We start from the raw sequence: 15,262 nt of genomic DNA, 5'->3' as shown, positions 1-15,262 counted from the left end.
GTGTGTGTCTGTGTGAGCGTGTGTGTATATGTATGTGTGTATGTGAGCATGTATGTGTGTATGAGTGTGTGAGCATGTGTGTCTGTGTGTGTACGTGTGTGAGGGTGTGTGTGTGAGCGCACACGTGTGTGTGCTGAGAACATTTAAGATCTGCTCTCTCCGTGCTGATTCTGAGTGCACAGTGCATTGTTATTGACTACAGTCCCCGTGTGGTGCATCAGGTCTCCGGAACTTACGCGTCTATTGTAAGTGAAAGTTTGGCCTTTTGGACCAACATCCCCTCCCATTCCCCGGCCCCTAGCCCCTGGCGACCACCGCTGTCCTCTCCGCTTTGAGGAGCTCGACTGTTAGATGCCACATCTGGGCGAGAGCATGCACTGCGTGTCTTTCTGTGTCTCCGGCCAGGCTTTTGCTACCCATCACCCTCCGTTTCTTTAATGTTCCAGCCAGATTTTTTTAAATCACTGAGAAAAAATCCTATTATCCCATCATCCCCTCACAATCTGTTTTCATGTGAAGCTACTACCTCAGTTATTGCCTGTTCTAGCTCAGATAGAGCATGTGATGAACCGTTAGATGAATGGGTGAATGTGGATGGTGGCCGCACAGATGGATGGATGCATGCATGCATGATGGACGGATAGATGGATGAATGGATAGATGCAAGATGGACGGATAAATGGATGAATGCATAGATGCATGATGGATAAATAGGTGGATGGTAGACAGTGGATGGATGGATGGATAGATGCATGTTAGATAGGTGGGTGAATAGATATATGCATGATGGACGGAGAGATGGATGAATGGATAGATGCATGATGGACGGAGAGATGGATGGTAGACAGTGGATGGATGGACGGATAGGTGGATGAGATATAACTAATTAGTTTTTCCTTTCTATCCAGGACTTCTCTGGTCTAACTCACCCCTCCCCTAGTCCAACTGGCTCTGACCGCGGACAGCCGGGCCTGGTGGAAAGAGCACAGGCGCGTCAGACAGACGTGGTTGCGTCCTAACGTTGCCTCTGACTCTGGGGAAATTTCTTAGCCTTCTGGGTCTGGTCTCATCTATAAACTGAGAATACGGATGCACCTACGCCAGGGCTGCTGGGCTCCGGGGGGCGGGGGGCGCTGCCCTGCGGAGAAGGGCAAGGTGCCTGGCACAGAGCTGGGGAGACCCTAGGTGTCCAGTAGGGTTTGCCCACCCATCGCTGGGCCTCGGGCTTCACGGCTGACTTCCAGGTACAGGTATGGGAGTGGGTCCTTCCCATCAACGCTGCCCGATTCCCTAAGTCCCCTCACTGGGGTGGACATGGGTGGGTTTGGTGTATATTCCACGTCCTGCTTGGCGAAGCTGAGGTCTCCGTGGAGGCAGCTGGGGAGGCCCGAGCGTCAGAACGTTTAGAATATGATTCTGAATTTGCTCATTCCCACAGTGATGCCAAAAGTGGGTTTTCTCCTTCCCACTCCCCTGACTCAGCAGAGGTGGGACCCCCGAGAAAACAGCCCAGCCCAGGAAGAGGCGTGTGCCCGGGAAGGAAAAACAAAGAAACCTTTAACGACTGGCGCAGTGTGTGCTTTGGAAGCGCTGCGTACACTCCGGCAAATTGCTTCTAATGATAGGAAACCTGCCTCGGCTGAGGCAGCAGCGCCAGCGCCCGCGCCCGCCACTCCGCCCTCGGTTCTTGGCTGCTGCTCCCGTTGGATGGCGCTCTGGACAGCGCAGTCACCAAACGGGGCACAAAGCCGCCTCCACGGAGAAGGTTCGGGAAAAGACAGTGCTGGAGCTGGCGAGAGCGGCCAGCCACGTCCTCACTTCGCGTCCAGGGCCCGTCAGCAATGGCGTCTGCCCTGCAGTCCAGGTCGACGGAAGAAGTTACCGAATGCGTGCATGCTGGGCTTGACATCTACAGAGATCGCCTAGTGTAAGATCAGGTTCCCACACCCCTGCCTCCCCGACCACAGCCCTCCCCGGATGGCTCGCCAGTCCACCAGCTGCCCCAGCCCTGCTCACACCTTCCAGGGCCTCATTAACCGCTGCTCAGTTTCCACATTTGGGGACACCATTTGGTCCCGCCCTCCTGGGACCCCTTCAGATAATTCCCTTCATCTTTCTCTTTGTAATGTGATGTAGTTTTAAAAAAAAAATTTAGCCTAGCCAGTGTGTTTCAGTGGTTGAGCGTCATGGTTCAATTCCAGGTCAGGGCACATGCCTGGGTTGCAGGCTCAATCCCCAGTAGGGGGCGTGCAGGAGGCGGCCAATCAATGACTCTCTCTCATCATTGATGTTTCTCTCTCTCTCTCCCTCTCTGAAATCAATAAAAATATATTTAAAAAAAAAAACAATCAAGTGATGCATTTGGCTATATAACCTGCTTTCCTCACTCAATGGCACGTTTACAGTAGAGCTCAGCCTTGATTGTATTATAGACAAACCTCATTCATTTAATGGATACCTAAGAGGCCAATGGAAATATAATGACAGTCATATAGGTCATTTTAAATTTTCTAGCAGTCACCTTAAACCAAGTAAGAAGCAGCAGGTGAAATTGACTTTAATGTCCCAGACATCAGCAACCTTTGTCTCCGATAAGACACAGGGTCGGAGCTGGGGGTGGGCCCCGGGGGCCAGCACCAGGCCTCTTGCTTCCCGCCTGGACTCAGTGTCCATTAACCCCCAAGTAGTCAGGGACCCGGGAAGGACCCACAACACAGGGCAGAAATCCCAGCACTCGCGGATAGAAAGAGCCTGGCAGGGTGGCTCTGCACAGAAGGTTCCAGAATGGGCAAGCCCCGAGCATCAGGAATTCACCTCCGGTAGAATCCCGTGGCTTTCCGGCCTCTCGATATTCATGGAGTCCAAGGAGAAGGGGTCGTTTCTGAGGGGGTCCGGGCATGCTGCCCCTGGGAGCCCCGGGGCTCCCTGGCCCTGACCTCGGGGGCACCCCGACAGTGATCACGTGCCCCCACTCATGCTGTGGACTCACACTTGACCTTGGCCTTCAGCTTCTACACTGCAGCAGGCGCTCCTCGAGGTGGCTGGGACCCAAGGACGGGCTCTTGGGTTTAGAGACGCGTCCTGTTCTGGGAGAAGCCCTTCTACTTGTAAATGTTTCCTGACGGTGGGCACTGAGCCGCCAGCTTCCCGGGCCCCTGGCGGAGAGAGGAGCGGCCGCCCGGGAGGGGGAGGCCGCCTCTGAAGCTGCGGGCCCCTCTCTGATCCTAGAGGCCCTTGAGGAGGAGATAGCAGCTCGGTGCTCCTTTCCTGATAAGCGGGCGGAAGGAGCCTGGCTGCCTGGACCCGGTGGCGGGGAGCTGGGATGGCGGGGACACTGCTGGCTCTGTATCAGCACCCCCTCCTGACCGCCCGCCCCCCCCCCCCCCCCCCCGCCGCCATCCACTCCTTCACCTCCCCCTGCTGCAAGTGGTCCACCCTGCGTGGGCCCCAGTGCTCCTCCGACCCATCACCCCTGCACAGGATGAAGTCAAAGCCCATCAGCCCACCCACCCAAGGCCTTCACTCTCCCTTCTCCTTGCCCTCCTTTCCTCCTCCTCCTCCCCCTCCCCTCCCCCTCCTCTGCTCCTCCTCCTCCTCCTCCTCTGCTCCTCCTCTTCCTCCTTTCCAGACTCACATGTCTACAACCCCAACATGTATGCTGTGCCTCCACGCACTTGCTCCAGCTGCACCCTCCCCTTCCTTGGCCTTGCAGGTTAAGCATCACCCCGTTCCTGACTGCACCCTCTGCACGCCCAGCAGACATGAGCCACCGTGTCCCTTACCTGTGCCCCATGGCACCCTGTGCTGCTCCCTCAGAGCTCTCATCACACGACCTGGTAATTATCTGGGGAGCGTTCCCAGGGGGACATGCCTGATCAGCAGGGAGCCTCAGACGGGCGCATGGCCCGGTCCTCACACACGCAGACACTAAACGTGAGAGGGAGTTGGCGAGAAGGAGCGGGGCAGGGAGCATTTGGGAAAGAACGCTCTCAGAGCTTCCTTCTCCTGTAAAAGGTCATTCTATAGCCCCGGCCAGTGTTGCCCGGTGGTTGGGCATCATCCTGTGCACCGAAAGGTTGCAGGTTCGATTCCCCGTCGGCCAGGACACTTGCTGGGGTTTTGGGCTCCATTCCTGGCAGGAGATGTGCAGGAGGCAGCCGATCGATGTTTCTCTCTCTCATTGATGTTTCTCTCTCCCTCTCCCTTCCTGTCTCTCTAAAAATCAATTTCAAACACCTTTAAAGCAATAAATAAAAGGTCATTCTACGAAATGAGGTCTACGAAGGGTCTTTAGGGACAGAAAGAATCGATGAGGATTATGTTGCCATCAGAGGAAAACATACCGTGGACCCTGTGTAACTGCAATGCGCCCCACCCACCGCCCCCCTGGAGACAGCTGTGTGATCTCTAAGGAGCCTGCCTTCGGTGTCAATGCCTCGGCCCGGGGTTCAGTCAGTGAGAATGTGAACAGAGCAAATAAATTGTGTGAGTGTTTTCCCTATAACATTTGTTATTGAGAAAATCAGTCCTTGCAGTTAAAACGCAGCTGACACTTAGTGCATTCGCCGGAGCAGACTCCACTGTGCACCGAACGGCCGACCCAGGAGGGAAGCAGTGGCCAAAGCCGTGCTTTAATGGGGTTTCAATTTTACGAGGACGGGCTCTCTTTGAAGTAGTTGTTTCCAGAAGCTTGTGTCTGTCAACACCTCGCCGATTGGTCTGATCGGGGGCGCATCTCGTGTCGTGAAAATGCAATTTGCTGGAGGAACGCTCTGATTCCACTGTTCGCCTTGGTGGTCGCTAAACAGAGGCAGGCGTGCGGGACAGAGGCCGGCGGGTTCCGTGGGCCCCAAGTGTGCAAGCCGGGCCTGGCCGTGTTCAGGGCCGTCTTCGAATCACATTCCGGGACGTGTGATGGGAGAAAACTCAGAGCGCGAAGGAGGCCCATGTTCCCGCGCTGTGTCGCCAGCACTGGGCAGCCACCTGCACCCGATTAGCTGAGGGCCCGGGGCGGGGCCAGAGGGTCTCGGAGGCTGATTTTGCAGTTACTGACTTTATTGGTTCTTCATTAACAGTTTATAGATTCTGAACATGTTTATGGGAGTGGGAAGAGGAAGAGAGGGCAGAACAAAGGGAATGAATAACCATCATGCGCCTGATTTTTAACTAGCAAAGCCGGGCCAATAGGACACCACCCCCCTCTCTCTCTCTCTCTGTCGGGGTGGGGTACCAGCCAACTTTAAGGGGGAAGGGTGCTTTAGTTGCGCCAGAGCAGCGATTTTCACCATTTCATCTCACAGCACACATAAACTGATGACTAAAATTCTGCGGCATTCCAAAAAAATATACTTTTTGCTGAGCTGACAAAAAAACAGGTATGGCCATTGCTAGTCCAGCACCTGACACCTCACAGATGCTCGAAACGCGTTGGCCTGAGAAGCATGAACATGATGGCACCTCTCACCTTCAGTACCCGCAGGGGATGGCGCCTCCTGCTCCTTCGAGAGGACAGAGGCCAGCCAGGCCTACAAGCGGCAGACTGTCCGCTCCAGGTTGGCTTTTCCTGGGTGAGAAAAAGGCTCCCCCGCCCCCACCCCCCGCCTGGAGTTGCAGAGTCACAAGTTGTAGGTATGGCAGGGCCTCGGGAGGGGCTGGTGCCATCCTGCTCACCTTGCAGCCGCGGGGAGTCCCTGTTTTCTCCAAGGCGGTGTCTAGTCTCTTCACCTGGCTCTCCTTCTGAGAAATTGCGTCTTCCCGACTGGATACAGCTCAGGGCTCCTGGCGGTTCCCCTCCTGCCCCAGCTAAGGGGCTGGGACACCTCCCAAGTCAGCCACAGGGGCCCTCCCTCCCAGGAAGTGGAATCTGAAACAGAGGAACTAAGGACCGAGCAGACCTTCTCGGCAGACCTCGCTCGAGGGTCCCTGTCTCAGTCTCTGGAACAAAGATCCCGGGTGCTTGCCATGGGCCATGCCTGCTACTCAGCTGTTCTCGAGTCCACAGGCCCTGGTCAACCTTCCAGAACTTTGTTTTAATTGCTAGCTTGGAGCCAAGACATACTGATGAGGGTGGCGGCGGAGAAATGGAAACCCAGAGAAAGTGCGGGCCCTGCGCAAGGCGACGCGAGCTTGTCTGACCCGGAGCGGCCCCGCGACGCCACGCCAGGGCTGTTTGATCGCAGGCACCAGAGGTCCCGGCGAACGTGGGGTTCTGGGGACGGCATAGAACAAAGCTTTGTTTCCATCCCTTTTGCTTACTTTTGACAGTCACATAAAATTCCAGCTCAGAATGGGCGAGGCCTCCCGTGGGGGCCTGGGCGGGACCTGCGGATGGACACGCGGAAGGGGGGGCCCAGAGGTCCCTGTGTTCACAAGTCGGGGGAGGGGATATGCACCAGGTTGGAGCGTCGCCCTGCAGGGTTTCTCTAGTGGCTCCTCCTGCTCATTTAGTTATTTTTCTTTTCTTTTTTAGTATGTTTTTGTTGATTTCAGAGAGGAAGGGAGAGGGAGAGATTGAAACATCAATGATGAGATAGAATCATCAATCAGCTGCCTCCTGCACACCCCCTATTGGGGATTGAGCCCGCAACCCGGGCGTGTGCCATGATTGGGAATAGAACCAGCGACCTGTTGGTTCATGGGTCAACGCTCAACCACTGAGCCACGCTGGTCGGCTAGTTATTTGCTTTTTAATAGACTTTATTTTGTAGAGAGTTTTAGGTCCACAGCAAAACAGAGCAGAAGGCACCGAGATTTCCCCCAGACCCCACACACGCATGGACTCCCCCCACCCGCGCCCCCACCAGAGCGGAACATTTGTTTCTTTATTCATTTTCCCTGAATGTACTGGGTGACATTGGCTCATAAAATTATGTAGGTTTCAAGTGTACAAGCTAGAGGAAGACACATAGCATATAATTCCACTGACATGTGGAACCTAATGAACAAAATAAATTAACAAAATAGAAACAGACTCACGGACACGGAGGACAGATGGACAGCTGTAGAGGGAGGTGCTGGCGAAACAGGTGAAGGGACTGAGAAAACGCCCACCAGCCCACACTCAGACAGCAGCACGGGGAGTCCCTCTGGCCACTTAGGTCCCAGCTTCCGGGCCCCACCCTCGGAGAGCCCCCCACGCCCCATCCCAAGGACACCCCCTCCACGCACCCCGTGTGTCACCCACCTGCTGGCTTCTCGTCGCAGCCCCAGCAGGGACTTGCTTACGGAGCCCCGTCTGTCTGTGCTAAGCGTCCGTCTTTCCCGCGTGTCTGTAAACTCCCGAGCTTCAGTGCACGCGGGGTTCCCGGCCCCACACGGAAGCCCGCCGTAGGCCGCTCCATAAACACCTGGCCCACCTGACGGACGCCTCATTAACTGCAGTCAAATTGGGCAGGACGAGCGCCATTGGCCGAGCTGTGGGTGGGGGGCTTTGGGGCCGGTGGTGGAGTATAAAGGAAGGCTGGCCGCACACCCCGGGGCGGCGATGGGGAACTGGAGGACGCGTGGCTGAAGGATTCAAGTCCCGTTTCGAGGCTGGTCCTGGCCAAGCAGAGCCATCAGCGAGCCCAGCCAGGGCCCGTTCCAAGCCTTGTTATCAGGCTTGACCTTGATCATTCTTTGAAGGCCACGGCTTTCCTCCTTAGGTAAGACTTTCTGTTTCAAGAGTTTGAAAATATCTGGTTTTCAGTTTACGAGTTGGCAGGAGCCGAGGAGAAAGTCATGTACAAACAAGAAGGCCGGCCCCTGGGGGCGGGTCCGTCTGGCCGCCGAAGAGTGGGCTGGTGGGGAGTGGGCAGGCGAGGCTGCGTGAACGCGCAGACAGAAGCACGTCTTGAAATGGGTTTCATAAACATCAGAAATAAAGTCCTAACAGCCCCCAACATGGCACTGCTTGCATAACTTCTGGTGAAAGAACTAGATGTAATATTACTAAGCAGGCTCCCTCTATGCTCCTACCTCTTGTTAAACGAGCCTTGATTTGGACTTAGGTCTGTATCCCTTTATGTCTTTAGAAAACCATTACTTGAGCACTTATTCTGTGTCAGAGGCATTTTGGAACCATTCACTTGTTCAATTCTTACAGAACCAGAGAGATACATATCATTACCCCATTCTACGGAGGAGGAAACTGAGGCTTGCAGAGGCACATTACCCTGCCCAAGCTCGCGTTGCTGACAATGGGCAGAGCTGAGATTAGAACTGGGATCTGTCTTCAAAGCCTTCGTTCTTCGGCAAATCTTCACCTGCTCAGGCTCAGCCCTCTAGTGGCTGCCCCCGGCCCTTCACTGGTGGGAGCCCAGAAACTCTTCAGTGAAGGGGTGCAAAGGGGTGCCAGGTCCCGTGGAAATTCTGCAGGAAGAGGGCTCGGGAGTCTCCTTTCCTCCACTTCCCTCCCACGTGGAAAGGGGAAAAGTCAGGGAAGCCCTGGACGGGTGCCTGGACAGATGGCGGGCCGAGTAACTCAGCTGGGTACCCACAGTACAGACGGAGCACGGAGCTAAGGGGCCACCCACTCAACCCTCACACCCTGAGCTGGGCCCCACTGTATCAAAGCAGAGAAACTGAGGCATGGAGCGCTGAGTTACGTTTCTAAGGTCACAGGCGGGCAGAGGCGATTGGAGGATCGTCGTCCTGAGTTTAGAATCCAAGCCCCTTATGACTTTATACGCTCAAGAAACCCCTGTTGACTGAAGAGTTGAAATGACTTTTTAAAATAAGGCTCTGTGTCCATTTTCCCCGTTCGGCAGACTGTGAGCTACCCCAGGGCAACCAGCACCAGGCTAGGCACATGGCAGGTACCTCGGGTCACCAAGGTGCACACCCGGAGGGCTGCAGGGAAGAGGAGGCCATCCTCCGAGGCCAACAGGCAGGCTCTGAGGACCCAGAGCTCCCGGGAGAAGGCTCCTGTGGGTGATTCCTGTAGGCTTTGTCTCCTCTGCTGGCGCTTTGATTCTTAATGGCTGAGCTCACTCCTTGAGCCCTTCCCCGGGGTTATGTCACCGGGGGAACAAAGCCTCTTTTCAAGGCCCCGAAGAAACCAGATTATGTTATGGGTCCTGAAAATTAGAGGCCCGGAGAGGAGGCCTCTTATTTGGGGATAATCACCATTGGTTCTGTTTGATGACTTATTTCAAGATAATTAGAGCTTCACTTTCTTTCCTTGAAACAACCTCTTCTGTTTTCTCTTGTCCCCGCCCTGCCAGCCCCGGGCTGACTCGGGGACGCAGCAGCGCGAGGCATGTGAGCTGGGAAATGCACGTAGGGTCACCGTCCTTACCAGGAGCTGCCAGGCGACCGCCAGGGGAGCAGCTTTAAAGTCTGACGCAAGCCATCTAGGTGAAACAGTGGTGAAACCTTCGTTCATTCAAATCTTTCTTTTTTAAAAAATATTTTTATTGGTTCAGAGAGGAAGGGAGAGGGAGAGAGAGATAGAAAATCAATGATGAGAGAGAATCATCAATAGGCCGTCTCCTGCACACCTCCCACCAGGGATCGAGCCTGCAACCCGGGCATGTGCCCTGCCTGGGAATTGAACCATGATCAACTGGTTCATAGGTCGATGCCCAACCACGGAGCCACAACAGCCGGGCCATTCAAATCTTTAATAGACCCAGGTTCCGCCTCTTTAGCACACAGAGCTCCAGGCGCAGGACACAGCCATAGAAAGCAACACCCTGCCTCAAGGGTGCAAGGCGCTGACACCCAGAAATAAACAGAACATTAGCAATCAACAAACGTGTGTCCGGAAAACAAAACCTTCAAAGTTGATAATTATTATGTAGAATCTTGCTACACTTAAGTGACTGGTATCTAGAACCTAGCAGTTCTTTCGTTGTTGTTGTTGTAAATCCTTAAGTCCTCACCTGAGGATATTTTTCCATTCATTTTTAGAGAGAGTGGAAGGGAGAGAGGGAGAGAGAGAGGGAGGGAAGGAGGGAGGAAGGGAAAGGAAAACTCGATGTGAGAGTGATACATCCCATCCATTGGTTGCTTCCGGAACACATGCCCGACTAGGGACAGGGTATGGAACCCACAACCCCGGTACATGCCCTTGACTGGTAATCGAACCCGAGGCCCTTTGGTGCGCCGGCCAGTGCTCTGTCCACTGAGCCACACGAGCTGTGCATTCCTTGCCATTGGGTCTCTCCGTGGCCATGCCTACAGAACGGCTTTTGTTTCCCCAAGAGGAAGTCTGAGTGACAACAGAGTCCTCAAGGCGGAAGCCATCGCCCTCGCGACCTGACCTCTGAGTGACACGCCCTCACCCCCTGCCCTTGGTCACACAGACAAACCCTGGAATAACAGGAGGGGCTCCCCAGGTGTGAACCAGGCGAGAGGGGCCATTCTGGATCATCTTGGAGGCTGCCTACCACAGAGAGAGTCTTTAAAATGGGACATTCACCCGGCCGGCGTGGCTCAGTGGTTGAGTGTGGACCTATGAATCAGGAGGTCACAGTTAGATTCCCGGTCAGGGCACAGGCCCGGGTTGCAGGCTCAATCTCCAGTGGGGGCTGTGCAGGAGGCAGCCCATCAATGATTCTCTCTCATCATTGATGTTTGTCTCTCTCTCTCTCCCTCTCCCTTCTCTCTGTGTGTGTATATATATTAAGTTCACGAAATTCGTGCACTTGGGGGGGGCGGTGTCCCTCAGCCCGGCCTGTGCCCTCTCGCAGTCCGAGAGCCCTCGGGGGATGTCCGACTGATGGTTTAGGCCCGTGGGGAGCGGGCCTAAGCTGGCAGTCGGATACCCTTAGCACTGCCACGGAGGAGGGAGAGGCTCCTGCCACCGCCACTGCACTTGCTAGCTGGGAGCCCAGCTTCTGACTGAGCGATGGTCCCCCTGTGGGAGCACACTGACCACCAGGGGGCAGCTCCTGCATTGAGCATCTGCCCCCTGGTAGTCAGTTCGTGTCATAGTGACCAGTCGTTTTGCCGTTTGGTCGATTTACATATTAGCCTTTTATTATATAGGATATATATATATATATATATATATATATATATATATATATAGTCACATAGCTGCTAACCTCACCACAGTGGGGAGTGGGTAAGAAAAATCGGTTCTAACTGGACAAAAGCATGATACTTCCCTCTGGGATGCAAACGATGTTGAAATTCAAGGAGAGGTGTTGGTCTTGGGGTTGGATTTCTCGGCAATTGGATTGGGACTTAGGTGATGGTTATGTTTTCCTCCTACGGTGCACCTTTTAAAGTATCTATTTTCCTCCAAAATAATTTCAGTCCTCCGAGCCCCTTAACACATTTTTTGTCAATCTACTTTCCCCGTCATTTCCAAGTCCATGTCTCCTGGAAAGGAAATTTGATTTAAATGTTTTCGATTCCTTTGCATAAAAGTATTGAAACCCGAGTTAGCGAGGACGGTTGAAGGGCCCACAAACCCTCCGATTTCACATGAGCATCGCGAGGCCTATTTTTCTCAAAAAATGAACTCGTGCCAAAGAGTCAATAGCATACCGGCTCCATGGGGCTTGAGTTTAACCACCTGCAACGCCAAACGGCCGGCTAACTTCATGCCAAATGCTTTTTTTGATGTTGGTTTGGAATACTGACTTGACCATTCCCCCCACTCCTCCATTTCACGGAATTGCAAGATCATTTTCTGTCTGGTAGATGTGGAGACACGGGAAGAGGAAAGTGCTGAATTCAGACAATTCCATTTCTTTAAATACCTCGCAGTGACCAGAGCCCTTGGTCTCCAGTTTCTTCCTGCTTCGAACCGTGCTGCCCGATGCTGGGGTTACCTCCTGGAGCCATTGAGCTGACCGCATTTACCCCCCTTTGCTGTCTTTAACTTCTCACCGCCTCCTTATTACCTTCAGGTGGATCCCACCAGGCCGCTGGCCGCCCTGCACGCCAGAGTGTCAGCCTGTTTTCCTGACCTTTCCTCCCAGACCCAGAGTCTGCGCACAGGCTGTTGCCTCCGCTCACAATGCCCTTCCCTGGCCCAGTCTCTGGAAGGCCCCACTTCCTCTTCCAGGCACCTTTCAAATGTCATCTTTTCTTTGGGGCCAGGGCATCTTCTCCACACACCTTCACTCTCAACCTCCCGTGATCCCTCCAATTCGATGGAAATGGTGACTGTCCCCTGGTCTCCTAAGGAGGTGAGTCCACTCCTCTACATTCTACAAAATCCTGCACACGCCCACCTCGCCACGCTGCCCTAACTGCGTGGCCACCGTCCAGAGTGTGTGCTAAGGTGGTGCTGACCGCTTCAACGGTTGTACCCCAAACCTCCGTGGCTTAACACTGGAAACTTGCTTCTTGCTCCCATGAAATCTAACCGACAGCACGGCTGGGTGACGGACATGCTCACACGCTCAGCCATTCAGGAACTGGCTTACGAAAGCCCTGCCTTCTGTGGCCGATGGCTCCCAGGGTCCTCCTGGGTGCGGCACAGGCCAGCAGACCGTGAAAGGCAGGGGACAGAGTGACACGAAGGGAGCTGTACGGCTCGGGCCTCCGACACCCCCCACTCCCGTGGCCTCCCCCAGCTGTGCCCCAGGAGGGAATACAGCAGGCGAGGGTGGGTACCCCTCTCCTTCGTAACTATCCTTGGGAAACTCACCATCTAGAGCCGTGGTCGGCAAACCGCGGCTCATGAGCCATACGCGGCTCTTTGGCCCCTTGAGTGTGGCTCTTCCACAAAATACCACATGCGGGCGCGCACGTACAGTACGATTGAAACTTTGTGGCCCATGCGCAGAAGGCGGTATTTTGTGGAAGAGCCACACTCAAGGGTCCAAAGAGCCGCATGTGGCTCGAGAGCCGTGGTTTGCCGAGCCGCAGTTTGCCGACCACTGATCTAGAGCAGTGGTTCTCAACCTTCTGGCCCTTTAAATACAGTTTCTCATGTTGGGACTCAACCATAAAATTATTTTCATTGCTATTTCATAACTGTAATGTTGCTACTGTGATGAATCGTAATGTAAATATCTGATATGCAGGATGATCTTAGGCGACCCCTGTGAAAGGGTCGTTCGACCACCAAAGGGGCCGCGACCCACAGGTTGAGAACCGCTGTTCGAGAGAGATGACCTCTGCACCGGGGGACGACCTTGGTGGGGAGAGCCCCAAGCTCAGAGATGGCTTGTTCTCTGTGCTGTTTTCCTGGAGACGGCACCTTGGACACGGGCAGAAGAGTCGTGGAAACAACCACACCTCCACTTGGTCTTTATGGGGGAGAAGGGGGCGCTAGGGAGGGACCTGTCCTTTTAAATAAAAGGAGAAGGAAGCAGCTGAGTGAAAGGGCAGGGTCAGCCCCTGAGAAGGTTGCCCCGCATTTCTCGCCAAGCTCTGCCTGCCCCCCACCCCCCCCCCACCCCCGCACAGTGCTCATGTGCAATCCCCCAGCCCAGCCCCCAGTAGGGGCGAGAGGAAACCCAGCCCACAGAGGCCCCGCCGCGGCTGCGAGCCCGCGCTGTTAGAAAGCAGGCCAAAGCCGCGTCACGTCCAATTACTGTCAGGGAGGAACATCTGTGTTTCGGAACCCACGTCGCTCAATGCAAACATTTCGCAACCCCAGCGGCTGCACGGCTGTGAGATGGGACGGCCCCGTGTGAATCGCGGCCACGGTCGTCAGCAGGCGGGTCTGGCCGGCTGTGCTCGCTCAGCGCCCACGAGAGCGTTTCTCAAACAGATTGAGTTAAGCGCAGCGGCTTTCCCTCCTATCTGTGAAATCTTGTGGTTGGGGCTGGACTGTTTTTATGAAATGGAATATATAAAATGTATAAAATGCAAATAAAAAGGAGGGCGGAGTGGTGTGTGTGTGTGTGTTTCATTTTCTCTCTCTCTCTCTCTTTCTTTCTAGCCAGGCATCTGGGGTTTTTCTCTGCTTTTCCCTTCGGTGTTTGAGCCGACACGGACAGGTTCCATTGTCAAGCGCAGCCTGAGAGGCTCCCATTCCAGCTGGTCTCCCCGACATGGGCAGGCAAGGCTGGTTCTGAGGGCCCCCCTGGCCCGGAGACCAGTGGTCACACACCCGCGTTCCCGGTGCGGCCGGGGATGCTGGCTCTGCACTCACCGGCAATCCCACAGCCCTGGGTTCAAAGTGGAAGATGCTTTAAAATTCTTACGGTGCGTTCGATGAGGCCCCCAGAAACGGGAGCCGTGGGTTGGGGCGATGGGGAGACAGGGATCCATCAGTGAGCTCGGAACAGCACAGCGTGCAGGGCAGTTTACCCGCACGCCGCCGCGCCCACGGGGCTGACACTGCCTTGTGCTCTGTGTGGCACCGCGGCCTCACCGGGATCCGTCTCCTGACGCCCTCGAGAGCAGGCAGGACCACAATGACCGCCTCCTCAGGGGTAGCTCCTGCCCCCTTTCTGAGGAAGCCCCAATCGAGCGTGGTGTCTGGGTCACCGTCCACAGCAGCCAAACCTGCCGACACAGACCAGAATGCTCTACAGGGGAAAACCGGAACCATGGGAGGAGGGGTGTGAAAACGAAGGTGTGACTGTAGTGGAATACTATGCAGCTGTTAAAAAGGGCACAGGGCAGCCAGTCGGTCCCTGCAGCCACGTGGAAAACTGCCCAGGACATGTGTCAGACGGAAAGCCAAGCTGCAGAAAGAGCAGAACGGCGGCTCCGTACAATGTGCACATGAAGGCACCGCATGCTCATCGTGAGTCGGCAGCTCTGCATGCAAAGGCTCCGAGCGCCTGCCTCTCAAACTTCCCGCCAGTGGAGCGGATGCATCCGACGGTGGGAAGGAGCCACGGTTGCACTGGGGGAGGGGCTGCCCAAGGAGGAGCTAGGTTTACCTGCAGGGCTTACAGTTTGAAAGAGAAATATTTTCACTTCTAATGCAATTAAACATGTTTTTAAGAGAAAAATCAGAGGTCTTGTGATGAGACACACTGGTGTGGGAGTCCCAGCTCTGTCACTCGCTGTGTAGCTCTGGCTGCTGTGGCAGCTGAATACCAGCCACCCCCCCCCCCCCCCCCAAATGCCCATGTCCTCACTCGGGGACCTGTGAGGGGTGAAAGGGGCTTCAGAGACGCAGTTAAATTCAGGGTCTGGAGATGGGAGATTACCCTGGGTCACCCGCGTGGGCCCTACATGCAATCACAGGGCCTCTCAGAGCCCGAGGGGCTGGACTAAGATGAGGGTGATGTGACGAGGGACACGGGCAGGAAGGCCAAGGTGAGGGGCCGGGCGGGCATGAGCCAGGAGTGAGGACAGCATCTGGGAGCCGGGAAGCACAGGACAACGAATTCCCGAGACCCATCCGAGAGTCAAG

This window comes from Myotis yumanensis, unplaced genomic scaffold (genome assembly GCF_028538775.1).
Source record: "Myotis yumanensis isolate MYYU_CA2020_CCGP unplaced genomic scaffold, mMyoYum1.0.hap1 SCAF_5, whole genome shotgun sequence".
NCBI lineage: Eukaryota > Metazoa > Chordata > Mammalia > Chiroptera > Vespertilionidae > Myotis > Myotis yumanensis.
This window is presented reverse-complemented; position numbering follows the sequence as displayed.